The sequence below is a fragment of the Saccostrea echinata genome, unplaced genomic scaffold (genome assembly GCF_033153115.1).
Source record: "Saccostrea echinata isolate AGI-Se365-2 ecotype Australia unplaced genomic scaffold, CSIRO_AGI_Sech_v1 ptg000012l, whole genome shotgun sequence".
Taxonomy (NCBI): domain Eukaryota; kingdom Metazoa; phylum Mollusca; class Bivalvia; order Ostreida; family Ostreidae; genus Saccostrea; species Saccostrea echinata.
In genome coordinates this window covers 15,673,119-15,700,882 of record NW_026889761.1, presented here as the reverse complement: position 1 = coordinate 15,700,882, position 27,764 = coordinate 15,673,119, and the positions used below count along the sequence as shown (strand labels likewise).

The 27,764-nt window shown below is 34.2% G+C and overlaps 1 pseudogene; it reads left to right on the top strand.

The window, feature by feature from the left end:
• Window positions 1–4,703: 4,703 nt before the first annotated feature.
• LOC133185068 (uncharacterized) lies at window positions 4,704–5,968 on the top strand (annotated as a pseudogene).
• The last annotated feature ends 21,796 nt before the right edge of the window (window positions 5,969–27,764 follow it).

The following is a 27,764-nucleotide window of genomic DNA, read 5'->3' as shown; positions in this document are numbered from 1 at the left end:
AAATTTAACCTCTTAAAGCTTGTTGCCAGGGAAGACATCTCAAATTGTTAAATTAAGAAATTTTCATGTCTTTATGAAATGCTACATATATATTAGAATCTTGTAATTCATACAGAAAATAACCAAAAATAAATATATATCTTGGACTTCCTTAATGACCCCCTCTTAAACAAATCTAGTTTCTCCAAACGTCACTAACATACAATAACGACAGCCATCTACCTATCCATTGAAAAATCTTTACAAATTCATTATTTTAAACGTAAATAATTTAATTTTGGCTGTAACGCATCATTTGATTGGATAAAAAATTAGAATAAATTGTATAACCTGGGTTTCCTATGTCACATTGACTTAGGTCAAAACGTATCAATTCGCTTGAAATAAATTTAAATTACGTACGTACAATTTGAAGGCATTTTCGAAGGAGAAATTGTCTTATTTTTTACACTTAATGATGGAAAATTAAATTATAAGGAATGAATTTAATAGCTTCGCGGTTTATAAAGCGTAAACTGCCCCAACCCAGGTTATACGAGTATAACTTGGGTAGCTATTAAATTCATTCCTTAAATAATCTTTTCATTCTGATTTCTTTTCTTAGATATAAATACAAGTGTAAAAAAAAAGATAATAATTGCTGTGAAAGTTAAGTACATTTATTTTATGCTATGTAAAGCCCCGGTCGGCCCCTTTGAAAAAAATACTTCTGGTTTGCTGATCAGAAAATTTAAAACTTGTTTTTATTTATTGTCAATTATTGTAGAATAATCTTAAAGTGAATGCTATGAATATGTTATTCTCTTTATTCAATACAGTCCCGTGTAAATCAATATATATGTTTGTTTTAGTTTTGCAGAAAATGATCATTGTATAATTAATCAGTATAAGAAATATATAGATGTTGTATACAAGTGTGAAATATCCATAGAATATAAGGTTCAGTATTATAATAAAGCATAATTATAGAAATGACTCTTTTATCATCGCAAATATGAGAAATCACCAGAGATTTCCAGTGGAACTTTTCGGAAGATATTCTGAAGATATTCTAAAAATGCATTTTAAAAAATTACATGTTTACAAATACAATATACTTCAGAAGTTAAAATGCTGTCATTCAAAATAAAAACGAGAATATACCGAGGGGAAAAGTAACGCTGGGTAACATTATATGCGAAATGTTTTGACTGCTTTACCGAGAATTATGAGAACTGAGAGTATAATCTTAGTAACTGTGCACTAAAATTGGTGTTTAAATTTACTCAACCCTGACGTGTATGACGTCACATAAGGAAATGAATGAAAAGCCTAAAGCACGCATATTGATGTTCAAAAACTTGTCAACACATCTTGTAATTTTGTTTGAAGCACTTGGGGTACATTTATATACATCGTTTTTCGATATTTACAGTCAATTTTTCAATCATGGTACGGCTGAGAAGTTCCATAGATCTGGTTATAGCATTGCCTAAGAAAAGAAAAAGTCAACAGCAAGGTGCTGTGCATATCGTTGTGAATTTTCGTCCATAGAACATTTTATCCGTCGTAAGGGAAGGATTGGAAGGGTTTCCAGCCAGTTTACCGTGACGATGAAGTTGGCGTGTAACAACGCCACATCAAGACTCGGTTTTTCATCCTATTACCTGCGTAGTCGCCACGTTACTACCCTTGAAATCGCTATTAAGGACATACGTAATGTAACTCACCTATTGATATTTTTTCAAGATATTCTTAATTTAAGATTACAGTGCCTTCAGATGTTCTAAGGCACAAAATCAGCATGCATTACCAGGGGTTATGAAAAGATATCAACTGATGAAAATTCTTGAATGATTCAAAGTAAATATATCAAAATTACTAAACATATATTCTAGATTTTTTTAAAATCCAAACTTTAAAAGAAGTGTACAACACCATATATAGACATAAAAATATAGCGCACAGATAGATAGATAGATAAGTATTGGAACTCTTTAATTACATGGAAAAAGGCCATAAAGTTCAAACTAAGTTGTGTATGTCCTTAATACAGTATGCAATCATAATCGCTACATTCACACGTTCACCCAAAAACTGGGAGAAACTAATAATTGGGCGTTTTTCGTTCGTGAGCTCGTAAACTGCACATCGCTGTTCTTCTCACCATACATGTGCGTTGATTGTCTAATTTTCCAGACTATGAACTCCTGTCCCAATGTAGTTAGAGTTTGCCAAGACTTTCTCGCAAACCATCACGTTAACCCATTCAACTGGCCTCCCTGAAGTCTGTTTTTCTTCAATCGAACATCCGTGGGATTAACCGAACAGTAGGGTTTGAAGGCGTCGGAACGCCTAAACTAAGAATAGCGTTGCTGATAGAGTAGAATGATAAAAAGATAAATGCATTGATAAACTCCATGCGGAGGAGAATCAAGGTGGCAGATGCGCGAGGGAGGCATAGGAGACATTGAAATTTTTTATTCTCACTTTTGTGGGTATCAGTATCATAGCAGTTTCAATAAGTCCTGAATTATCACTCAGAATCAAATGCAATTTTGGTTACTTGTTGATTAAGGATGATTTTGAAGTTTAGATAACAATACAATAAATATGTTCGAAAAAATAACACGGAAGTACTTTAAAAGTTTATCTTGTGCTTTTTTTCTTTTCAGTATACATCAACACATGTATACTATTAAAAAGTATAAAAGATGTATATTAATTTCCTACTTCCACGTTTTTATACTCAGAATTTATAAAGTTAAAAATCAAGATTTCACCTCTGGAAAGAACAACCTGTTTTGTTCAATCATTATACATGGCAGCAATCAGATTTTATGAAGTATAAATTTCTGTCAATTGTAACCGACACGTAATTTCAGTCCTCTCTCAATCTGTAATTTGTAAAAATAGGTACGTACGGGTGTTTTTAAATGAAAACATAAGTACTCATAAGCACTCATATGTGAATTTTTTTTAAAATTATGACAGAAATACTTGTACTTCAATTTGTCACTAGGTGTTATGCCTTTAAATGGTCTTACTGACTTTCACCCTGTTTAATCTTCTCTCTAACTTCCCCTACCACATATGTGGACGTTTAAAATTTTGAGATTTGAAAGCTATCAATCGATATCATCATATACAATACTAATTAGCTTTACAGTGTCTGTAAGTCCATATAAGAGATGAGGCAAATCAGGAAGAAGTCAATAAAAGAGGCAAATAAGTAGGCCATTAATACACTTTAAATACTTGTGAAAGATTTAAGGTAAACACGCCCTCCCCCTCCCCCCACACAGATAGAGAGAGAGAGAGAGAGAGAGAGAGAGGGTAACCTTAGCAGTATCCTTTGTATCCTAATAAAGTGAATTTCTCTGTGCTTTCTATATTAATATTTCTTCACTTAGGGCAGTTATGTTAGTTTAAGAGTTATTGTATTAAGTTAATGTGCTTTAAAAATAAATTTAATTTCAATGCAATGTATATCGATAAAGATCTTCTAATAAAATAATGCTCAAATAACTGTATCTCACTTCCTTTATCAATGATCGTGTATAGTGTAGGGCACGAGAATTTCATCTGCATCGAAAGCAATTTATTTTTATTTGCCTAGGTGGCCTAGCGGAGCGCGCTGTCCCTGTACTGCTAGGAGACAGATTCCATATATCAATATAGCCACTTTCGCCCAACCCCAAGTTGGGCGGAAGTGAGTATCCTTATAATGCGATAAGTATTCAAACAGCCCTGTAACCAATTAAACTGCTTATTTCTTTCCACTTTCCTCTCATTACTAAAATGCCAAGTGGTATCCTCCTTTAAGAAGAAAAAGAAACATGGAAAACAATTAGTTACGTGTTGCCATCTTTGTAATTTTAAATAATTTGTATGTTTCATAGACCTTTAAGACATCCCTGATAAGTAGTGGTTTCAGCATTAAAAGGCCAATATTAGCTCTTAATTATTTAATAAGAATTTTTTTCCTATTTTTCATAGAAATTGAACAAAAATGTTCTTTTTGCTAAACAGATGCTTTAGGTTTAAAAATTTGCTGTTAACAAATGCATAATATGAATGTCTAATAAAATATATTAATAAAAGCTGGATAGACATTTTAATTTTTTAAACAAAAAATTATTTATGAACATAAAACACATAATTTGTGAATATTTCTTAAACCTATGGTTAAAATCTTCACAAAACTAGCCACAACTAGGGAAAATATGTTATGCCATCATATTTTAAAAAGAAATTGAAATGAAATGTGAAATTTTAGAGAAATTAATTTTTTAAATTTTGGTCAATCCCAATCGAAATTAAACTGATCCCAACCAGAATTTTGTAATAATTTTAAATAAATAATATTTTCACAAAAATACTAGTTTGTTTAAGTGTAATACAGGTTAAAAAGTAATTGAACTTAATAATCAAATAGATTTCTTAGTGGTAAATACAAAAAGAGGGCAATAAATTATTTTATTTATTTTGTGTTTATTTTGATCGATTGGTCTAAATATTAAAATAATTATTTTCCCTAAAAATTATTATGCGGAAAAAAGTCACGTGACATCTCAGAGTATGGAGGCTTAATCTGAGCTCCAGAGTTTTTGGTCAATTTAGGGCATTTCTAGAAGGATTTAATATTCGTACCTTGGTTTATAGTGTCCTTTTGTGTCTGGAGAGTGTTATTTGTGATATTTGTGCATATTTCTGCATTTACAATGCCGTCAGACACTAGAAGGAAAACCGGGGCAAGTTCTAAAAAACAGACTGAGGAGTGCTCACAGAAGAATCCCGGTAACACGAAGTCGCCTAGTTCTCCCAGTAAAAACAGTGTGAGCGAACCTATAGAAGAAACAACCGTTAATCGGTCTAATGTTGACAGCTCTCAGTCTCGCTCTATTGATGACATTAAAACATCTGTGGAAGCTATAAGAGATGATCTATGGGAGGGTGATCAGAGCGTAATTTCAAAATTAAAATACGTTGCAGAACAAAGCGAGAGTAATTATGATGACATATCTTTGCTACGTCAAGAAAACACTCAACTGCGGAGAGAACTGGAAATACTACGGTCAGTTGTAATTCGAATGGACAGAAAAATGTCTCTTATGGAACACGATGTTACGGATCTTAGGTCAAGGTCTATGCGAGACAATATCCTTATTCACAATTATCCTTACGAACCCAATGAGGATCTACCCACATCAATGCCAGTAACTTTTAAAGAACTTCTAGGGGTAGATGTTAGTTTTGTAAGGATTCATAGGAATGGGGCACGCCCACAATACAATTCTGACCGACCTGTATCCATTACTGCAAAATTGACCGACCGTAGTAAAATCAACACAATTCTTAATGCCCAAAAGCTAAAGAAAATTGCCAAACAACCATTACCCTTCTTTATTACTACACAACAACCTGCATCCATTGTATCTGCTCGAAACAGGGTATATGATACAGCAGAGTCTTTGCGCAGCCAAATATCACTGTTAAGATTCAAAAGAATCAGATCATCTTGCCCAATGGCTCCAGTTATAAAGATGACGTACCATTTCTATCAAATGCGGACGCCTTACTGGTAACGTCTGAAGAGACAGAACATCTAGACTCAGTTGAAACAAAAAACTCGGACCCAATCAAAAAGGACGGCTCGGAATTTATGGCTTTCGGTGCTCGAGTTAAGACTGTGGAGGATGTCAAGAATATGTACAGGAAAGTTTTAATAGATCCATATGCAGCAAGTGCAGATAATCGTATCTTAGTTTACAGATTTTCTACAGAAGATGGTACCGTGCACGAAAATTATCATGATGATTGTGAACATGGGGCAGGGCGCAGACTTTTGCGATACATGAGAGAAAATCAAATTCACAACACAGCTTTCGTCATTACAAGATGGATGGGCGAAGCCCATACTGGACCTCAAAGATTCGCAATCATGGAACAACTGATAAACGAAGTCGCTAATTCCATGGAAATTTGACATTTGTACGGTAATCTGACAATACATAACTTTTACAACTGAGTAAAGGACATAATAGGCGTCTTATGAAATGTGGCCTTTATGATTTTGTAAATATGTTTTTCTTTTCATAAGAGAATATTAATGCCGTCTTTATTTCAAATTTTAAAATATTGAAAGTTGTGTTTAAAAAATCTTTAATTTTGTTAATACAAACGCAAAAATCCGGATTCAAAAAATAATTTCCGACTTGGAAAATATATTTGTAGTTTTCCGGAATTTAAATGTTCACTCTTTTTGGTTTATTTTTTTATTTTCATGGCGGCATATCCGATATGATTTATTTTCATAAATTGTCTCTGCCCTGTTGACCAAATCTCTAACAAGTCCGTATCTACCACTCTATGATTCATGTGTCTTTATTACTAAACCCCTCTCCAATCTTCTCTTCTACCTTTAGAGCAACTTCTTTTCTGTTTCTCATTCTGCATGTTTATGAGTTAATGATGGTAAGTGAATGTTTGTCCAAGTGTTTTGCAACAGTTCAATTTCATATATCATGTCTGGTTTTACAGTAGTTTCAACAAACTGTCAGGGTCTGCATGATTATAAAAAGAGAAAGGATGTACTCCAATATTATAAGCAATTTCAATGCAATATTCTGTGTCTACAAGATACTCATTTTACAAGTGATATGGAGAATGATATAAGAAATGAATGGGGATATGAGGCATATTTTAATTCATTTTCATCAAAGTCAAGAGGTGTAGCTATATTTTTGAATAATAATTTTGAGCACAGGGTTCATAATAAATTATCTAATGGTGCAGGGAATCTTTTGGCTCTAGATTTGACAATTGAAAACAAGCGTCTGAGCTTAATTACAATATATAGACCAAATGAGGATACACCCTCATTTTGTGAAAGACTATCAGAAATTATAAAGGATTTATCAAATCAAGATGTTATTTTGGTAGGAGATTTTAATTTAGTTTTGGACCCAGAAAAAGATTATTTCAATTATCTTCATATTAACAATCCAAAGGCAAGAAGTAAAGTTTTAGAAATCATTTCTGATTACAATTTCAGTGATATTTATAGAGAAATGAATCCTGACGAAACAAGATATACTTGGCGTAAACCTTCCTCATGTAAACAAGCAAGATTAGACTTTTTTCTTATATCAAGTTCTTATTTAAATAGTGTAGAAGAAAGTAAAATTTTGAATAGTTATAAATCTGACCACTCACCTATATATCTAAAGATTAAATTAAATGAGCTGACACATGGAAAAGGTTTGTGGAAATTTAATAACTTCTTCAAGATATTAAGTATATTGAAACAGTCAACAAAGTTATTCAGGAAAAAAAAAGAAAAGTATGCATTACTTATATATTCTAAAGAATATATCAAAGATATATCACCTGCAGAAATTCAGTTTACTATAGATGATCAGCTTTTTCTTGAAACACTCTTAATGGAAATTAGAGGCAAAACAATTTCATTTTCTAGTTATATAAAGAAAAAAAGCAATGAGAAAGAAAAACAGCTAATGTCTGAAATTGAAAATTTGGAAAAAGACTTTGATAAAAATATCCAAACAATTAATGATAAGAAAAAGGAATTGGAAAATATAAGAGACCACAAACTTATGGGAAATATTATAAGGTCTAGAGTAAAATGGATGAATGAAGGAGAAAAACCTACTAATTACTTTCTCAACCTTGAGAACAGACACTGTACAAATAAAATAATCCCTAAATTGATTAAAGATGAATCAATGGAATCGGAAGTAACAAATCAGAAAGACATTCTTCTGGAAATTGAAAAATATTATAAAATACTCTATGAGGCTAATTCTGAGGTAATAGATGTTGATCTAAGTGATCATACTTGGGATATTTCTGCGGAAAAACTTAGTGATACACAAAAGAATAGCCTTGAAGGGGAAATATCTTTGAATGAAGCATTGCTAGTTCTGAAAAATATGTCAAACTAGAGCCGAGCTCGTTGCAATGCAACGAATAGGTCTTCCGTCGGAGCTCCGGACAGGACAGAGCGACCTTGAGTCAAGGTCATGCAACATTTTAAGGTTATAAACAATCCTGTAAGGGGCATCAACTTTCAATGTTTCAACAGTAGAAAGACAGCAAAGGAATGTAAAATTCCCCTGTCAGTGAACTTGAACTTGTCCAAATAACTTTGCGTCAAGTCATGACACATTCTGCAGCTTGTTAAGAGCAAACACCATCTTTATGTCACCGACATAAAAAAAAAATCACAGTCACGTATTCTTTCAGACTATTCATCCAAAATATCATATTCTAAGTGACCTCGTATTTAAGTCAAGGCCATTACACACTCTGGATGATATATTTATCATCTTTTCAGTGAAATGCAAATGCATGCAATTTTTTCTATTACAAAAGTATAGACCTTTTTGTTTATTTGTTTGTATGTTGTTTAACGCCCCTTTCGAGAATTTTTCAATCATATGGAGACGCCACCATTTGCCGATGGAGATCTGCAAATTTTAACCTATACTCGGCACACATGGCCATTTAGCAGTGAGGGATCTTTTTCGTGCCAGCACCTACTGCCAGACGGGACCTCAGTTTGTACGGTCTCATCCGAAGGATCAGTCTCTGCGTCCCACAGTGGGATTCGAACCTGCGACGTAAGGATCAACTCCATAATCCACGACTCTAGAGCAGACACTCTTACCACTGCGCCACTTGGGCGACTAGACCTTTTTGAATTTTACACTTATTATATCAGTGACCTTGAACTTGCCTAAATGACCTATGTTAAGGTCAGAAACAACCTTTGAACAAATTATGAGCTTCCAGTGATACCCAATGACAAAGATATACCTGAAAAAGAATATTGCACTTTTCTGTCAGTGACCTTGAACTTGCCAGAAAGACCTTGGATCAAGGTCAAAACACATTCTTGGATCATAAGCAATCTCTGTATCAAGTAAAAGCTTCCAGTGATTTTATATAACAAAGTTATAGCATGTGGAAAAAAAAAATATTTATCTGCCAGTGACCTTGAACTTGCCGAAAAAACCTTTGTTCAAGGTCAGGAAAACCCATCTCAAGCAATCTGAGAAAAAGTTTCCTGTGTTCCTCCCACCCCTTATAAATTTATAATCCAGGCACGAATTTTGCCACTTCTTCTGCCAGTCTAGTACTATGTTATCTCAAACCGGTGGATCATAAGCAATCTTTGTTCCAAGTATGAGCTTCAAAAGTTATAACACATACAGTAATCTTACAGTTTTCTGTCAGTGACCTTGAACTTACAGGAATGACCTTGGATGAAAGTCGTGTCAAACCCTTTAATTTTGTCATAAGCAATTTCTGTATCAAGTATGATACTTGCTATTTTTTTCCAATGACCTTGAACTTGCTGGAATGATGTTGGATCAAAACCATGACACACCTTCGGATCATTAGTAATCTTTGTACCAAGTATGACCTTCCAGTTTCTTCATAACAAAGTTATAATATCCTTGGCGAACTATCACGTACAGACGGACAGCTAGGCAGACGGACAGTGTGATTCCGAAAGACTCAAAACACCCCCACCCCAAACCCACACACTTCGTTTGGGGGGATATATAAATTCCTTTGTTAAATTATGAACACTCTTTCCGGCCCAAACCTTCTCCCTGGAATCAATATTTGAAAAAAGGAAAAAAAATGAATGTATGCTATTTTGGAAATTTTCTCATTCTAGTCCAGGGATTCTTGAGAATACTATTTTCAAATGACCACATGCGCGGATCTAGAGGGGGTTGGGGGCAGTTAAATGTATATACTAAACAAGAGGCCCATGGGCCACAACGCTCACCTTAGTAACTTTGGCCATGCTGTTCATTACCAGACTTCCCCCCTTGTAATACCTATTGTGGCCCCACCCTACCCCCAGGGGCCATGATTTGAACAATTTAGAATCTACACTACCCCAGAATGCTTCCACATAAGTTTCAGTTTTTCTGGTCCAGTGGTTCTTGAGAAGATTTTTAAAGATTTTTCCTATATATTTCAATGTAAAACTTGTATTTCCTATTGTGGCCTCGCCCTACCCCCGGGGGTCATGATTTGAACAATTTAGAGTCTACACTACCCCAGGATGCTTCCACATAAGTTTCAGCTTTTCTGGCTCAGTGGTTCTTGAGAAGAAGATTTTTAAAGATTTTTCCTATATATTTCTAAGTAAAACTTGTATTTCCTATTGTGGCCCAGTCCTGTCCCTGGGGGTCATGATTTGAACAATTTAGAATCTACACTACACCAGGATGCTTCCACATAAGTTTCAGCTTTTCTGGCTCAGTGGTTCTTGAGAAGAAGATTTTTAATGTAAAACGTGTATTTCCTATTGTGGCCACGCCCTACCCCCGGGGGTCATGATTTGAACAATTTAGAATCTACACTACCTCAGGATGCTTCCACATAAGTTTCAGCTTTTCTGGCCCAGTGGTTCTTGAGAAGAAGATTTTTAAAGATTTTTCCTATATATTTCAATGTAAAACTTGTATTCCCTATTGTGGCCTCGCCCTACCCCCAGTGGTCATGATTTGAACAATTTAGAATCTACACTACCCCAGGATGCTTCCACATAAGTTTCAGCTTTTCTAGCCCAGTGGTTCTTGAGAAGAAGATTTTAAAAGATTTTTCCTATATATTTCAATGTAAAACTTGGATTCCCTATTGTGGCCCCGCCCTACCCCCGGGGGTCATGACTTCAGCTTTTCTGGCCCAGTGGTTCTTGAGAAGAAGATTTTTTAATGACCCCACCCTATTTTTGTCTTTTCTTGATTATCTCCCCTTTTAAGGGAACTTGGTCCTTTATTTTAAAAAAAATTAACTCCCCTTCCCCCAAGAATACTTTGTACCAAGTTTGGTTAAAATTGGCCCAGTGGTTCTTGAGAAGAAGTTGAAAATGTGAAAAGTTTACAGACAGACGGACGGACGACGGACAACGGGTGATCAGAAAAGCTCACTTGAGCTTTCAGCTCAGGTGAGCTAACAAGTAAAACTGACCATGCCCCCCCCCCCCTTTAGAAAACACGGACCCTTCCTCGAAAACGCGGATCTGTGTTAAAATGGTATGAAAAGTCTTAGGTATGAAGCTTTAAAAGTCAACGACCCCCCCCCCCCTCCCCCATACACACACACAAACACACACACGAAATAGGATTTCACGTTTGGGAAAAGAGTTTCTTTTTTTTTTGGCTCGTCAAGAAATTTCTGGGTTGAAATATTTTTTTTTTATTGGGATCCCCTCCTCTCCCCCCACCCCCACCCCCCCCCCCTCCGTGGAAAAAAATTCCTTGATCTGCGCCTGGACCCCATCTAACTTTTTCTACATGTATCCGTTAAAAGAGGATGTGACCCTTCATTTGAACAAAACTTTACCAAAAATATTCTGTGTTAATTTTCGTTGTTATGGTCCAGTGGTTCTTGATAAGATAAAAATGAGAAAAATTTACGAGTAGCTTTAGAACAACAACGACGATAATGCTTATATACACCAATATAGCAAAAAAAGATGAAGAATTATGAACAGCAAAAGCTTACTTGGGTCTTTGGCTTGGGAGATGAGATACTTATTAAAAATTGAAATTATTTTGTCATTTTTTCTTTTTACAATCGACGGGCCTGCATTTCAAAGAGAGAGAGAGAGAGAATTTCTAGCTAGGTCTTTGAATAACAGTGAGTTCGCTTCAGAAAACCAGGTCCCTAAGAATGTACATGTATATAAAATAGGCAGTGCCTTTCTCTCGGAATTCATCACCTGCTTCTATAAAGCTCCATCCTCACTTGTACTGACATGTACCTGGTAAAACCAGTAAGAACCACTTTATTTTAAAAAACAAATAATCGTCCTATTATTGGCGCCCATGATATATAAGACTAGGTGTTTAAATAAAACATAATTCAGATATCGACATCCAAGAGAACAACACATTCTTTTTCAGTGGCGGAAACAGGAATCTTGAAAAGGGGGCCCGACCAGTTTTGTGTCGGGGTAGGGGCCCAAAGCCACATTATAAATTGATTTATTAAATCTTGTGTATATTTTGGATACAAAAGGGGGCCATGGGCGGATATAGGATTTGTGAAGGGGGGGGCGTGGATAACTTCGTTCAGGCATGTGGTCTGGGGGCCGCCTTAAGGCCCCCAGTGGGTCCAGGGCGAAGCCCTGGTGGTGGCCCAGGGCGCGAAGCCCCCGGAAGCTCCTGGGTTTTCGTGAATTTTAAGAGTCAGTAAAACCAGACACAAAAATAGTTGTATTGATTACTTCCTTTACACAAAAGCCTATAAGATATGAATTAAGTTTGTAACTTACAATACTCTAAAGTCTTTGTAGGAATTTCACGTCTGCTTAAGAATAATGGACAAATTTATTAATCATTTGATAATTTTTATTTCAAATTTACTCTTGAGAAAGCAGAAACTTTGTGTATCTCCGAACTTCGTGAATCTCCGAACTTCATGTATGTCAGAAGTCGTTCTGAATCATTATTATTTCAGCAAGGATGCTAGTCAACCTGATATTTGTATGTAACTCTAATGTTATTCCAAAAAGTGTTGTTGTTTTTTTTTTTAAATTCCATTCACTGACCTACACATGTATCTCCACCGCAGCCAACGAAACAATATAAACAAACACGCTGTAACGTGCAGTTCCCTTTATAGCAGTATGAAATAAACGAAGCACAATGATACACAAAGAATATCTGAATATTGAAAAATTAAATATTGCAACGTTTGTTTTTATAAGTATTATACATATATGACAGATACACTGTAGGGTAGGGTGGTGTAATTCCGTCCGATTATTTTTTTATATTTAGATTTGTTCAAGTATGTCACTGCCTATTACATGTACATGTATTATGTTCAACATTTATGGATTATTTTTCCTTCGGAATACCTTTTATTGTTCAGATTACATTGTGTTATATTTATTATTCGTCATGATATAAAATAAATGTGTTCGATTTACAAGATATGTGTGTTGGGTAACTTCAACTGCACACGGGGTATTTTCGATCGATGTGCAAATATAAATGAAATTATTCGCGTCATCTCTAATTTAAAAAAAATACATATATATTAATCTAAATTATTCTGTTGTAAAATATAAAAGATTGTGAAAAAATGCTGACAAAAAGAAAAAAAAAGCAATTTTCAAAATGTACCTAATTTGAAGACATTAAGTGCACCAGGTGCCTAGAGACTACATGTATATATAATTTACCGATTTGTCAAGGCATGCTACAAATATATATATGCGCAGGCATCTAAACCGCATGTAAACAAAACATGATTTTTTCCACGGTTATAGAACTAGTTTCTACGGAGTATTCTTGTACATAATACTTATCCTAATACTTTTTTATACGGATGGTAGTCATGATTTTTTTCTGGTAACAAATAGCATTGCGTCATTTTCATTGGTCGAACTGAGTTACCTGCTGACGCCGTATTCATGCAAAGGGTAACTTCGGCCGATTTCTGTTCAGCTTATTTGCATTTTATTTGTAAAAACTAAATACTATAAATTTAAAAGGTATGAATTTAAGTTGCAAATTTAAACATAGTTGATAAATTTCACGCCAGGAATATCCACTGTGTCTTTCTGTATATACAAGATATTTTTAGAGGTGATAAACTGATAATTTTAAGGTATTTATGAACAGTCGAAATTAACCAGGTGGTCGAAGTTACACTCGTCTGTGACCATCCTAACCTATATCCTGACGTTAAAAAAAAGTCTTGTATCTATGTAAGTAAATTACTGCATAGTTACACCATTTGATAAATAAATACATCAATCAGTGGATAGGTTTGTAACGTAGACCTTCTGATTTTAAATTCATTTATTTACCTCACTCGGCACACCTCGGCCGATTCGTACCTCATCTGGATGAAGGTGACGGAATCAGCCGAGGTTTGCCGAATGTTATTTACCTTCGACCAGCCTTTAAATATTGCAGTATTTTTCTTTGCATCATCATAGGAAATTGACAAGTGCTGTCTACCCTTCAAACGAAATTGGGAGACGTTTTCCGCTTTGAATAATTATGAGATAATATTCATAGCCTAGGGAATGCAAGGTTTTCAGACTTGATTTTTAAGAAAACCGATACTTGATCATAAAATAAAATTACCATTTTTTAATTGACCATTAATTATAAAACCAAAGTATGGCATTATTAATATTAGTCATGTCATATTTTGAAAATTTTAGGGGGGGGGGGGCGTGCGCCTCCAAGCCCCACTTAAATCCGCCAGTGTGGGCAGACACCCTGAACCTCCTCTAAATCTGTCAGTGTTTTCTTTCATTATACGGACTTGCAGAATAAGCGAAATACTCCAGACATTTAATAAAAATCTCAAACCCGATCTAAAACACGTTGACAAAGTCAAACCAGACGGTTTTAGTTTTTACGGCATTTTTACAGTGATATGAGAAAAGTCGGATAATTGCTGTTAATTTTAAGAATAAAGTTCGGCATTTTTCAACCTCGTTCGGTATAATATAATTTACTGATAATTTTTTCCGTTAAGGAGGAACACATGGACGAAGGATAAAAAAAGAGGTATTCTGCATGTACATGTACACATCATTGCTATAAATGTGTACTCGGGATGAAACCCAAAATCCTTCGTTACATTGTATTTGGGTATGATTTTCACATGTTCTCAGGCGGATAATCATTTATTTTTATCTGTCTAAAGACAATAATTTCAGTTAATAGAGAAATGTTTTTATTTCGTCGTTTTTTTCCCATCCTTTTGGTTTACACGTTTGCTTTGTACACAAAAGCGCGTGTTCATATACCGCTGTTTCTACACGCTACCGATGTGATCAGGGAGAACATGATATCCTCCAGCAATTTACTTCTTATGAAAACACTCAATGAAAACATATTAGGTGAAAATATATACACCCATTAGTATCTTAGTACCTTAGTATCGACCTGTTTAATTGCAATGTCACCAACCGTAACGATCGCTGGCCAGGACTTGAATATAATTTATTACCGTTATTAAAACAACTCGTCAGCTGAGTGGACCTATGATTTAAACAGTAAAATAGGGAAATTCCAGAGTTTGAAGTGTATTTATTTTGGGCGCTCTTCCGCATAAACAAATTAAATCGCATTTACGCGTACTTACATGCATGTACCAATAATTTGTGTCATGGGTAAATTCAATTTATTAGATGAAATAAAAAAAATGCATAAGATTAATCTTCGTAAACAACACGTTTTTAAAACAATCTATCTGATATAACTGACGGTATAAAATAACAAAGAAAATAAAGGGTTTGTGTTTGTATTTAATTTGGAATGAGAACAAATCTTAACCTGTCAAATCACTTATAAAACATACTTCGTTTTCCAGACACTAATTGCCATGCGTAATCTTCACATGCACTGACCAAGAGGTCACAAGTTTGAAATGTATGGCTTCTCATTGCGTGAGTTTTGTCAACACATGTCGGAGTAGACTATCTAAGCCAATTGATTCCCAAAGAAAACTGCATAGGAAGGGGTTTTTTTTTTTTGGTACACTTTTTAACGGGTAAAATTCATTCGACGCTCGATAGAATTTTCAAATACAAGTGAAATATTGAGGCGGTTAAGTTACATGCGTCCGACCTAGTATTTTGTATGCAATAATATTGTAAGTTAGGAAGAAAATAATACAAACTCAAAAGTACTTAATTTTATTTTCGATTTTCCTGACAATTAAAAATGTGACCTCTACATACAATTATCGTTTTTAATTACATACATCCTGTTTAATGTTCATGAAAGAAATAGCAACTCGTTAAATAATAACATAAGAGAGATAAATAAACTGTTTCTTTAATACGCAAAGAAAGTGATCTTTTCGGCATTCAAAATGCATTGAATTTGAAGTGAATAAGTGAAAGGCAGTTAAGACTAGCTGATTAAAACGAGCGAGTGATAATTAAACAGTAAGACGGAATCATATGAAAGATTCGAAATGATTTTAAAGTAATTTTCCACAAAGCGCAATTATCTCAACAATGCAATGTTTATAAGACTAAATATGCAACTTTCTTGTAATTGAGCGAATAAAATATAAATCGAAATGTATTTGCGACTTAATCAAAGATATGAAATAATCTGAAAGATTCGACATATTTATCCACTCATCACTTAGTTAAAATGTATTTGGAATGGCCATTCTATTTGTTTTGTGTATGACCTTAGGTCGCTGGTTCACACGCCGATTGATCCTCGGTGACCTCCTTTGCCACGCGCTATCGAGGGAGGGGTTACATAATTGTAAACACACGAGGTGAATGTAAAAGGCGTGTACTTAATGGCTGTGAATAGTCTATGTTTAAAGTTTTGTTTTATTTTCTAACTTTATTGTTTGTTTTTATATGAAAAGAAGAAAAGGTTATCTTTTTTTTCCCTGTTTAGTAGACTGGTTTATCCAAATTTGAAAACAAACGAAATAAAAGGGAAAGTTGTCAGTAAATAATTTGGAAATAAAGCACAAAATACTTCAAAAACCTGATTCTAAAGAATATTAGCATCTAATATAGCAAGGTTTATTATTTATAGTAAGTTTATTTTAATTACACGCATGAAGGGCTCTTGTTTACTTGCTGAATGAAAACACTTACCTGTATATGTGTTATGCTTCTAGCTCATTTAGAACACAAGACTCAAACAAAATAACATTTTCTTGAGATCAATAAGATGTTAAATAACAACTTTAATTACGGCAGCTATTTCGAAATATTTACCGTTTTTGAGTTATAAAGCAAAAACTTTAAAGGGCCCCAGATCCCTAATTTTAGGGGCCAGACCCTTTTTAGTGGTCTCAAATGAAAGGCCTTAAAATTGTGCACAACTTTTATTCTACATGTTTTATCAAAATATTTTTAGTTTAGAAGATAAAAAGGAAAATATGTGTAAATTTTCGCTCTTTTTGGCGTTCTAATTTTTGACCCCTCTCTAGCGCCATTTTGAATACAGAAATTGAAAAACAAAAACCGATGTGCACAACTTCAGTGCTTCTATTATTTAAATTCGGTAGAATTTCTACTCCAGCTTAAGTAGTCTCTGAGCCTTTGTCTGGAAATGAAGCCACCTAAATTTTCATGTAAAGGGAGATAACCCAAAAGCGGAAGTGGGTTTTTGACATGTTTGACAGCATTCTGATAGAATTTTGTAACGTCTTTAAACCCTGCAAATTTGAGCAAAATCCGTTGAGAAATGAGCAAGATATGAGGTCTCAAAGTTGGCGTCTAGGAAAAAAAAAAGAATAATAAGAACTAGAGCGAGCTCGTTGCAAAGCAACGAATAGGTCTTCCGTTGGAGCTGCGGAAGGAAGAAGTGACCTTGAGTCAAGGTCATGCCACATTCTAAAGTTATACATGTAAGCAATCTTGTGAGAGGAAGCAACTTACAATATTTCGCTAGGAAAAACTGTAATGGAATGTATGTGACCTTGAACATTCCAAATGCCTTGCGTCAAACCATGACACACTCTCGTCATAAAACCCAATCTGTGTGTTACCGACTTGAAAAGTTCACAGTGACACGTCATGTTCTTTTAGTCCATACATACAGTCAAAACATCTTATCCTTAGTGACCTTGAACTTGAGTCAAGGCCATGTCACACTCTGCATGATACCAGCAATGTTTCACTAGTACAAATACGGTAGCGAAATTACAGTTTCTCTGTCAGTGACCTTGACTCGACCAAATGACCTTGCATCAAGGCCATAACACACACTGGTTAAAAGCAATCCCAGTCTGTGAGTTTCTGAATGGATAAGTTCAGCCATGTTTTTTCAGATCATACAGCGAGTCGGAATAATTTGTTAGGTTCAACATAATGATTAAAAAATTCATTGAGAATGTTTTATGCCCAGTTTGAATAAGTAGTAAAACGTGGAGATCGGTCCTTTGGATGACACCGTATAAGGTCTCGTGTCGGGGTAAGTGCTAGCGTGAAAAGGATCTCTCATGCTATAAATTTTGAATTTACCGGGTGGCAGTAAATACTGACAACCGGTAAGTTCAAAATTTACAACATGACAGATCCATGGCACTTGATTCTACCTCTGATTTCAAAAGATTTGCAATGTTCCTGATTTGTATTGTTTGAATGGTCTTTTAAGCTTGAATGCTGCACAGGTGCTTGTGGACAGGAACCCCCCCCCCCCCCCAATATACACCCCGGGGTCCAAGAATATTTTTATTCGTCTTTTTCCATGAATTAATCTTCTAGTACACATTTACAATGTATTCCATATGAAAAATCCATAAAAATAACGTAGAATTAACGTTTTATTTAAAAAAATCATACCCGCGGTATTATGAAATAGAGAAGGTAAGTCACTTCCATTTGTTAACACTGGACCCCTCTTGGATATCGGGCCTAAAATATCATATACATGTACCTACCACATGTCACCAAAATATGTTATTATATCTTGTTTCATCGTCGCAAGCCACGGGTTTTGTGTCCATTCTATTTCCACAAACCCGTGGCTGCCTCCTTCAAATTTCTCTCGTTCTCATGAATATTAATAACATACATTCAACCAATGGAATAACATCTGACGCTTCAAGTCAGAACCAATGAAAATGATCAGTCTATCTTGTATTTGGATGTAACCATAACCACGAGCTGTACATCAACTTCGGTTCGAATTTCCTTTCTTAACGAGTAACGCTATTCAGCGTTCTCACACAACGTCTACATTCGAAACCCTGTATTTTAATGTAAAACCTTGTAAGTATTTTAGAATATACGTTACTCACATCTGTTCTTCAGGATCTATCGTATTTTTTTTTCAATAAATCTGCCACGCATAGCAAACATGATTTCATTATGGGCGCCGCCATTTAAGCGTACCAAAAATTGCTACAGAGTGATTTCATTGGTCAGGGTAAATCTGGCGTCACTTAATAAATATTCAAAGATTCAGTCGCGAGAACGAGAGAATTTGGTAGGAGGCAGCCACGGGTTTGTGGAAATAGAATGGACACAAAACCCGTGGCTTGCGACGATGATCTTGTTTCGGTAGATATTTTTGTCTTTAATCGTCCTATTTAAACGGAAGACCTTAAATAGTGTCTGTGGCTGTCACTATTTCGGTGTTTTTCAGAAACTTGATCGTAGAATTAGTCAAAGTCCACAACTGGACAATAAACTGATAAATCGGCTACAGTATATTATCTGTTCACAGAAACGACATATTGAAACTGGAAAAAAAATAATCCAGAAGCAATTCATTTCATTGAAATTCTATCATGAATATTTTGTTTTAATCGATGGACTCGATAAATCAATAAACTGACCGAAGGAAAAACGTTGCACGTGCCGTAACATTCTGTACGTTTTTTTTTTTTTTTTTTTTATTATTTTACATTCTACTTGCATAATACATGCACATGTACATGTACATATATATTAAACAGAAACATAAATACCAAGCCCGTCGGCTTTTAAAAAAAGTAATAAAACATAATTTGATTTGATCTATTTTATTTCATTTAAACTCTATTAATTTATTTTAAAAGTATGATTGATCTTTTTCCTTTTAATATACACTCAGGGTAAAAAAAAAAAGTATATATTGACTCGCGTAACTTTCATGGTTGTAGTTACATTTGAAAATGAAGAAATAATGAAATAATGAAACGTTGAAGGGACTGGTGTGTTGTATGGCTAGACAACGCCTTGCACATGCAGAGAAATTTACCACAGGTACTCTAGGACAGGTGTGAAACCCCTAGGGCATGCCGTTTCCTGCTCTTGCTCTGCTAATCCCTATACACAGGAAATGATCGCGACTAATACTTAATACACAAAGAAACAGAATATATTCAAGTAAACTTGACATTGATTTTTTTTCTTGAGTATTATTTAGAATAATAAGTTTTAGTGATATCCCCCCCCCCCGTTTTAATTGTTTTGTGAAGTTCATTACCATGCACTTTCCATCTTCTGTAATTGGAGAAATGTTTAAATTAAAAACAAACCACTGTTTACAAAAGAAGTAAATATCGAGGGGAAAAAATTGTTATATTTTATTGATATCTTTTATAACGTTCACGCGCCCACTCACTGCAAACGCTCACCATCGAATATTACAGCTTTCCGGTCATTCGACAATTTCAGGGAAATGCTTGCACATTAATACAGTAAAGTGAAATTATTTAAATGAATTATATTGTTCTTAATTTGGTAAAAAAAAACAAAAAACAAAAAACAAAAAAACATGAACCGTATATAGATATATTTTTTTCCTCATAGGAATGCTGAAAACTGTTAATCGGAACTCGCACTGACTATTGTTTAGCACGTGTATGTAACATTGCAGTTCGCATATAATTTGAAAAGAGAAGTTATTAGAACTTATATTTCCGACATTAAAATTTGTCACGTTAAACTCTCAAATGACTCAGCTTATAAATAGTTTTCTTGATATTATTTAAAAAAAGATGTCGCTTTAGTATTGATATATAACTTAACAAAATTAATAATAATAAATAAAATAAAATAAAAAACGATTAAATATATTCTGCTTTACAATTTTTTTTTTGTTCATTCATTATTTTCACCTTTTGCGAAATAAAAGAAAATACTTTCATAAATATACATACACTGCGGGATTTTAATTTGTTTTTTTTTTAAAGAGGGAATTTCGCAAAATTCCTGTTCGGGGAGATAACTCCCGTTTGTTTACGATACTAGTTGATCGATGATCTAACCGCGGCGGGGACAGGTAGGTGATGAATTTCCCGCGGAGGGAACGCGGTTTACCTGTCTCACCTGGCCAAATCCCGCGTTGTGTTTATACCGCGACGGGGCGCGGGAAATACGGGATCTGCGTTGCCTGTACTGTACATGTATAGTCAATCATATCAGAAATACAGCGACTATATCAGAATTTCGGGCCGTAAAAAAGATCTGATTTTGATTAGATTTCAGGTGTAGGCGAATGTGTGTGTACTGAGGGGTTAGATAATTCATTCAAGATTTATTATATTGTTCGTTTAGACGAAGGCTTCAGAAAAATATACACACTGCTTGTACAGGTACACATCAATGAATGTTCAGATTAATTCAAAAATCGGCGGACATTAATTTATTTTAGTTATCTAAAGGCAATTAATGTTATTTCCAGAGACATTTATATTTTCTGTTTTTTGTCTCGGATTTTTCTTTTTTGTGATTTACCGGTTTACAAAGGCCTGTGTTTTAACAGCTGTTCATAAATGCTGTCAATTAATATATGATCAGAGAAAACGAGACATCTCCCGGTAATTCATTTCTTATGGAAAATATATGGATTGACATCTTAGTATTTACCTGTGTAATTACGATGTTACAAACCGTGACGATGACTGGCCAGGAGGACTACCCGTTATGAAAACAACTCATGATCAACTCAGCGGACCTATAATTGACTTTAATATATGCTGTAAATCAATAAAATCATTTCAGTTTAACCGATATTTTATTGCAAAGATAATGGGGAAAAAAGACTTGGGATTTAGAATTTTTCTGAATTTCAAACGCTCGATATGCATATATTTGGGGCGCTCTTGCATATGCACTTATAAAACGTGCATGTTCTGTACTTGCATGCGTGTACATTGTATGTATCCGTAAAACCTTAAGAGAGCTGATAAATGTGTTCTGATTTTCAGAAAAGATAATGGGAACCTACAAATAATTACATGTTTATCATTTTGTTCGCATACAATAACAAGTTTAGTAGAAAAAAATAATTTGTTCAAGGTTAGGTGTCTAATAAATTTGTAATATTCAAATACAGTTACGCATGTATGTCTCATTCTACATATTTTGGAGGCGCGTGTGAATGTGGGATTTTGTATTTCCATACGCTCGATATGCATATATTTGGGGCGCTTTGTATATATACAGTTGTACATTTTAAGGCCGTCGACAAAAGAACGTACATTAGATTACATACATGTACATTTAAGTTTCAAAAGTTCCATTACTAGTAGGAATTAATTAAGGTTACATATTTTGAATTTTATTATGAATAAAACAGACAATTAACTCGATATCGGGAAATAAATTGTTTATAAAAATAACTTTGCAACTTTCCTGTAATTCCGCGAATAAAATATTAAATAAAATACACTAGCGATTTAATCAAAGATATGAAATAATCTGAAAAATTCAACATATTTATCCACTCATGACTTAGTTTACAAAATGAATTTGGAATGGCCATTCTATGATTTGTTTTGTGTATGACTAGGTCGCTGGATCACACACGCCGATTGATCCCCGGTGACCTCCTTTGCCACGCGCTATCGAGGGAGGTGTTACATAATTGTAAACACACAAGGCGAATGTAAAAGGCGCACACTTAATGGCTGTAAATAGTCTATGCTTCAAAGTTATGTTTTATTTTCTCAGTATATTGTTTGTTTTTATATGATAAGAAGAAAAGGTTACCTTTTTTCCCCTTTTCTTAGTAGACTGGTTTATTCGACTTTGAAAAAAATGAAATAAAACGAAAAGTTGTCAAAAAATAACTTGGAAATAAAGCACAAAACACTTCAAGAACCTTATTCTAAAGAATATTAGCATCTAATGTAGCCAGATTTATTATTTATAGTAAGTTTATTTTAGTTACACGCATGAAGAGCTCTCGTTTACTTGCTGAATGAAAACAGTTACCTGTATATGGGTCAAGCTTCTGGCGCATTTAAAACACAAGACTCGAACAAAATAACATTTTCATGAAATCAATAAGATGTTAAAGAACAACTTTTTTAACGACAGCCATTTCGAAATATTTACCGTTTTTGAGTTATAAAGCAAAAACTTTAAAGGGCTCCAGATCCCTAATTTGAGGGGCCAGCCCCTTTTTAGTGGTGTCAAATGAAAGGCCTTGAAATTGTGCACAACTTTTATTCTACATGTTTTATCAAAATATTTTTAGTTTTAAAGATACAAAGAAAATATGTCTAAATTTTCGCTCTTTTAGGCGTTCTAAATTTTGACCCCTAATTAGCGCCATTTTGAATACAGAAATCGAAAAACAAAAACCGATGTGCACAACTTCAATCCTTCTATTATCTAAATTCGGTAGAATTTCTGCTCCAGCTTTTGTAGTCTCGGAGCCTTTGTCTGGAAATGAAGCTTAATAAATTTTCATTTAAAGGGCAATAACTCAAAAGCGGAAGTGACTTTTTGAACTGTTTGACAGCATTCTGATAGAGTTTTGTAACGTCTATAAACTCTGCAAATTTTAGCAAAATCCGTTGAGAAATGAGCGAGATATGAGGCCTCAAAGTTGGCGTCTAGGAAAAAGAAGAAAAAAAAAAAAGAACTAGAAACTCATTGCGAGCAATGAGAGGTCTTCCGTCCGATTCTGAAAATAAAAACGAAAATTCAAGCTTAAAAAGTGATAAAAGAAATTCAGACATCCTGGAGATTTAACCCTGGTCGTCAGCGTGAACATCCAACGTGCTAACCATTAACCATTCACCTTTTTGCATCACTTCCTGTCACGATCGGAAGTAACGGCGATACAAGATTTTCTCACGATTCAAATAAACTGATGAATGACTATCAGTCCTGAAAGTTTTAGAATTCAGTCCTTTATTGTTGCCGAACAATATATTTTTAGAACAAATTCTAATTTTGAGGACAGGTAAACACGCGGCCGGAAGTGAATTTTATAAAAATCTCTGACTTTTCTCTAGACATTTGCAGTATCTACACATACATAAAATTATTTCAAGTACTTTATCGATAAGCAATATTCATGAGAATATTAAATATAAAAATAACGTAGTTTATCTCTTAAAACCGGAAGTTGACGTTTTTATTTCCGGTGGGACCAACATCTTTCGAATCTGAGAAAAAGATGCAATAAAGTGATGCAATTTTTAATTAAAAAAAGAAAAGTTGAAATTTTCGATTTCTTTGATCACTTCCTGTTACGACCGGAAGTGACGGCTGACGCTCTGAACCCAAATGATTTTGCCTACATCTTAAGGTCTGTTGCTCATATAACTTTGGTGTCTTAATCTCTCACCGTTTCCGAGATCTTACTCAGACAACTTCTCATTTTGAGGACAGGAAAACACGCGACCGGAAGTGAATTTTACAAAGATATTTGACGTTACTCTAGATATTTGCAGTCTAATTAACATATTTAAGATTCATTTCAAATACTTTATCTACAAAAGATATTAATGGGAAAGAAAAATACTCAAATTATGTCGTTTTTCTCTTATAACCGGAAGTTGGCGTTTTTGTTTCCGGTGGGGCCAACATATTTCGAAACTACAAAAGAGATGCAATAATGTGATGTAAGTATTGATTTAAAAAAAGAAAGTTGAAATTTTACGATTTCTTTGATCACTTCCGTAAACGACCGGAAGTGACGACGACGAACGAAAAGGCGATTCTGCAAATTAAGAAGTCACGTTCTATGCTCTCCAATAAGTCTCCAGTTCATATCTTTAGCCATTCTTGAGAAAAAGGGGCGACAACATTTCATTTTAAAATCAGGAAATTGCCCGTAACTTGGAACCAAAATGGAATTTTCCAAATTTTCCTTGTGATGAACAAAGTTCATACAATGACTAATTTTCCCTGAAAGTTTCATTGAAAACGACTGAATACTTTTCGAGAAATCGCGTGCACAAAATTTTGTCAAAAAAAAGAATAATAATAATAATAACTAGAAACTCATTGCGAGCAATGAGAGGTCTTCCGTCCGATTCTGAAAATAAAAACGAAAATTCAAGCTGAAAAAGTGATAAAAGAAATTCAGACACTCTGGAGATTTAGCCCTGGTCAACAGCATTAAAATCCAACGTGCTTACCATTAACCATTCACTTTTTTGCATCACTTCCTGTCACGACCAGAAGTAACGGCGACACACGATTTTCATACGATGCAAATAAACTAATGACAGACTGTCAGTCCTGAAAGTTTCAGATTCCAGTCGTTTATTGTTGCCGAGCAATTGTGAGAAAAAATTCTAATTTTGAGGACAGGAAAACACGCGACGGGAAGTGAATTTTATAAAAAAAAAAAAATCTCTAACGTGTCTCTAGACATTGCAGTATCTACAACATGTATTAAAACATTTCAATTCTTTTTCTATAAGCGATATTTATGAGATAGTTGAATATCGAAATAACGTATTTTATCTCCTAAAAGCGGAAGTTGACGTTTTTGTTTCCGGAGGAGTCTAACATATTTCAAAACAGCGAAAGAGATGCAATAAGGTAATGCAAGTTTTAATTTAAACAAGAAAAGTTTAATTTTTGGATTTTTTTTATCACTTCCTGTGACGACCGGAAGTGACGGCTGACATTTAACCCAAATGATTTCGCCTACTCTTCAAGGTCTATTATTCATATAAGTTTGTTGTCTTAATCTCTTACCGTTTCTGAGATCTCACTCAGATATTTTCTCACTTTGAGAACAGAAAACACGCGACCGGAAGTGAATTTTGCAAAGATATTTGACGTTATTATAGACATTTGCAATCTGAATAACATATCTAAAAATCATTTCAAATACTTTACCTATAAAAGATATTTATGGGAAAGTAAAATACTCAAATTGTGTAGTTTTTCTCTTATAACCGGAAGTTGTATTTTTTTTTTTTTTTTTTGTTTCGGGTGGTACCAACACATATCAAAACTGTGAAAAAGATACAATTATATGATGCAAGTCTTATTCCAAAAGAGAAAAGTTGAAATTTTCGATTTCTTTGATCACTTCCTGTGACGACCGGAAGTGACGACTGACGCTCTTAACCCAAATGGTTTTGTCTACTCCTCAAGGTCTATTACTCATAAAAGTTTGTTGTCTAAATCTCTTACCGTTTCTGAGATCTCACTCAGATATTTTCTCACTTTTGAGGACAGAAAAACACGCGACCGGAAGTGAATTTTGCAAAGATATTTGACGTTATTATAGACATTTGCAATCTGAATAACATACCTAAAAATCATTTCAAATGCTTTACCTATAAAAGATATTCATGGGAAAGTAAAATACTCAAATTGTGTAGTTTTTCTCTTATAACCGGAAGTAGTCGTTTTTGTTTCCGGTGGGACAAACATATTTCGAAACTGTGAAAGACTTGCAATAATGTGATGCAAGATTTGATTAAAAAAAGAAAAATTGAAATTTTCGATTTCTTTGAACACTTCCGGTGACGACCGGAAGTACTGACGTCGAAAACCAAGGTAATTTCGAACATGTAGAAGTCATGGTCTATCATCTCTAACAAGTCTCCAGTTCATATCTTTAGCCGTTTCTTAGATCCTTCGAGGACAAAATTTCATTTTAAAATCAGGAAATTGTCCATAACTTGGCACTGGAACCGAATTTACCAAAAAACGGAATTTTATATAAAATTCATATAAAGACCTTTTATCCCTGAAAATTTCAAAGAAATTCATTGAATAGTTTTCGAGAAATCGCGTGCACAAAATTTTGTCTAAAAAAAAAAGAATAATAATAATAAGAAACAATAGAATCACTATAAGGTCTTCCGTGGAGACGGAAGACCTTAATAATAATAATAATAAGAAACAGTAGAATCACTATAAGGTCTTCCGTGAAGACGGAAGACCTTAATAATAATCTTAACCATCAGAATCAGTAGAAGGTCTTCCGTTGGAAACGGAAGACCTTAATAATCTTAACCATCAGAATCAGTAGAAGGTCTTCCGCCTGGAGCGGAAGACCTTAATTATAAAAGTCCTGGAAGCGATGGATTTACAATAGAATTCTTCAAAGTTTTTTGGAAACAGCTAGGTAAATTCATAGTAAGATCAATAAATTATGGTAATAAAAAAGGAGAGCTTTCTGTAACACAAAAACAGGGAATTATCACTTGTATACCTGTTGCGCCTGTATAGCAAACCTTTAGTGATGTTTAGAATGTATGTTTCTTAGTTATGTTTTCGTTATAGAACTAAAGATGCATGTTTACACTTGGAACAACAAATGTCAGTGTTTCATTTTGATTACGCGGATTACGTTTACCTGTAGTATATATTTCCACTTTTGTCTATTCTAGAAGAGTGTCTCTTAAAATTATTATGTCTTGTAGAACGTAGCATCAAAAGATTTATTTATTACCGGGATTTCGTTATATGATAACTGGAAATGCATGAGATTCAATAATCGCGGAAACTGTATGGTAGAGATGAATATATCCGGAATAATGGCAGACGAGTAGTTTCGGGATATATAACTCTAGAAATAATAAGCTTAAAATAATTATAAAATTATAGTTATATAAAATAGATCTTTTGGAGTATTATTAGTAGGTTGGTTTATCCTAGTTTATTGATAAAAGTATTGTTTTTGGGGTTTTACATTTTACATATGACGTAGTCGCAGCATCACTGCGTCACAGTATAAAAGCAGCAAACTCGAAGCGGCGTCGTCAGATCTCCTCCAGAAGAAAAGCAAAAAGTCAGTGTTGGTCGGTGCCAGTAAAGTTTAAGGTAAATTCATATTTTAGATAAGTTAGAAAAAGTTAAAACCTTCTTAGCCTGTTTAGATATAGTATATTAGAATGTAAATTCTTTAGAAAATATTTGAGAATTTTATTAGCTTTAAAGTATTCAGATATTGACTACTCGGTGTGAGATTCTGAGCCAAAGTTTGTTTCTTAAATTATTAGAATAAATTTTAGTATTATTGACTGTGCAAGTTTAGAATAATTAATTCCGTTTTTATTGAGATTTAGCTAAAGTT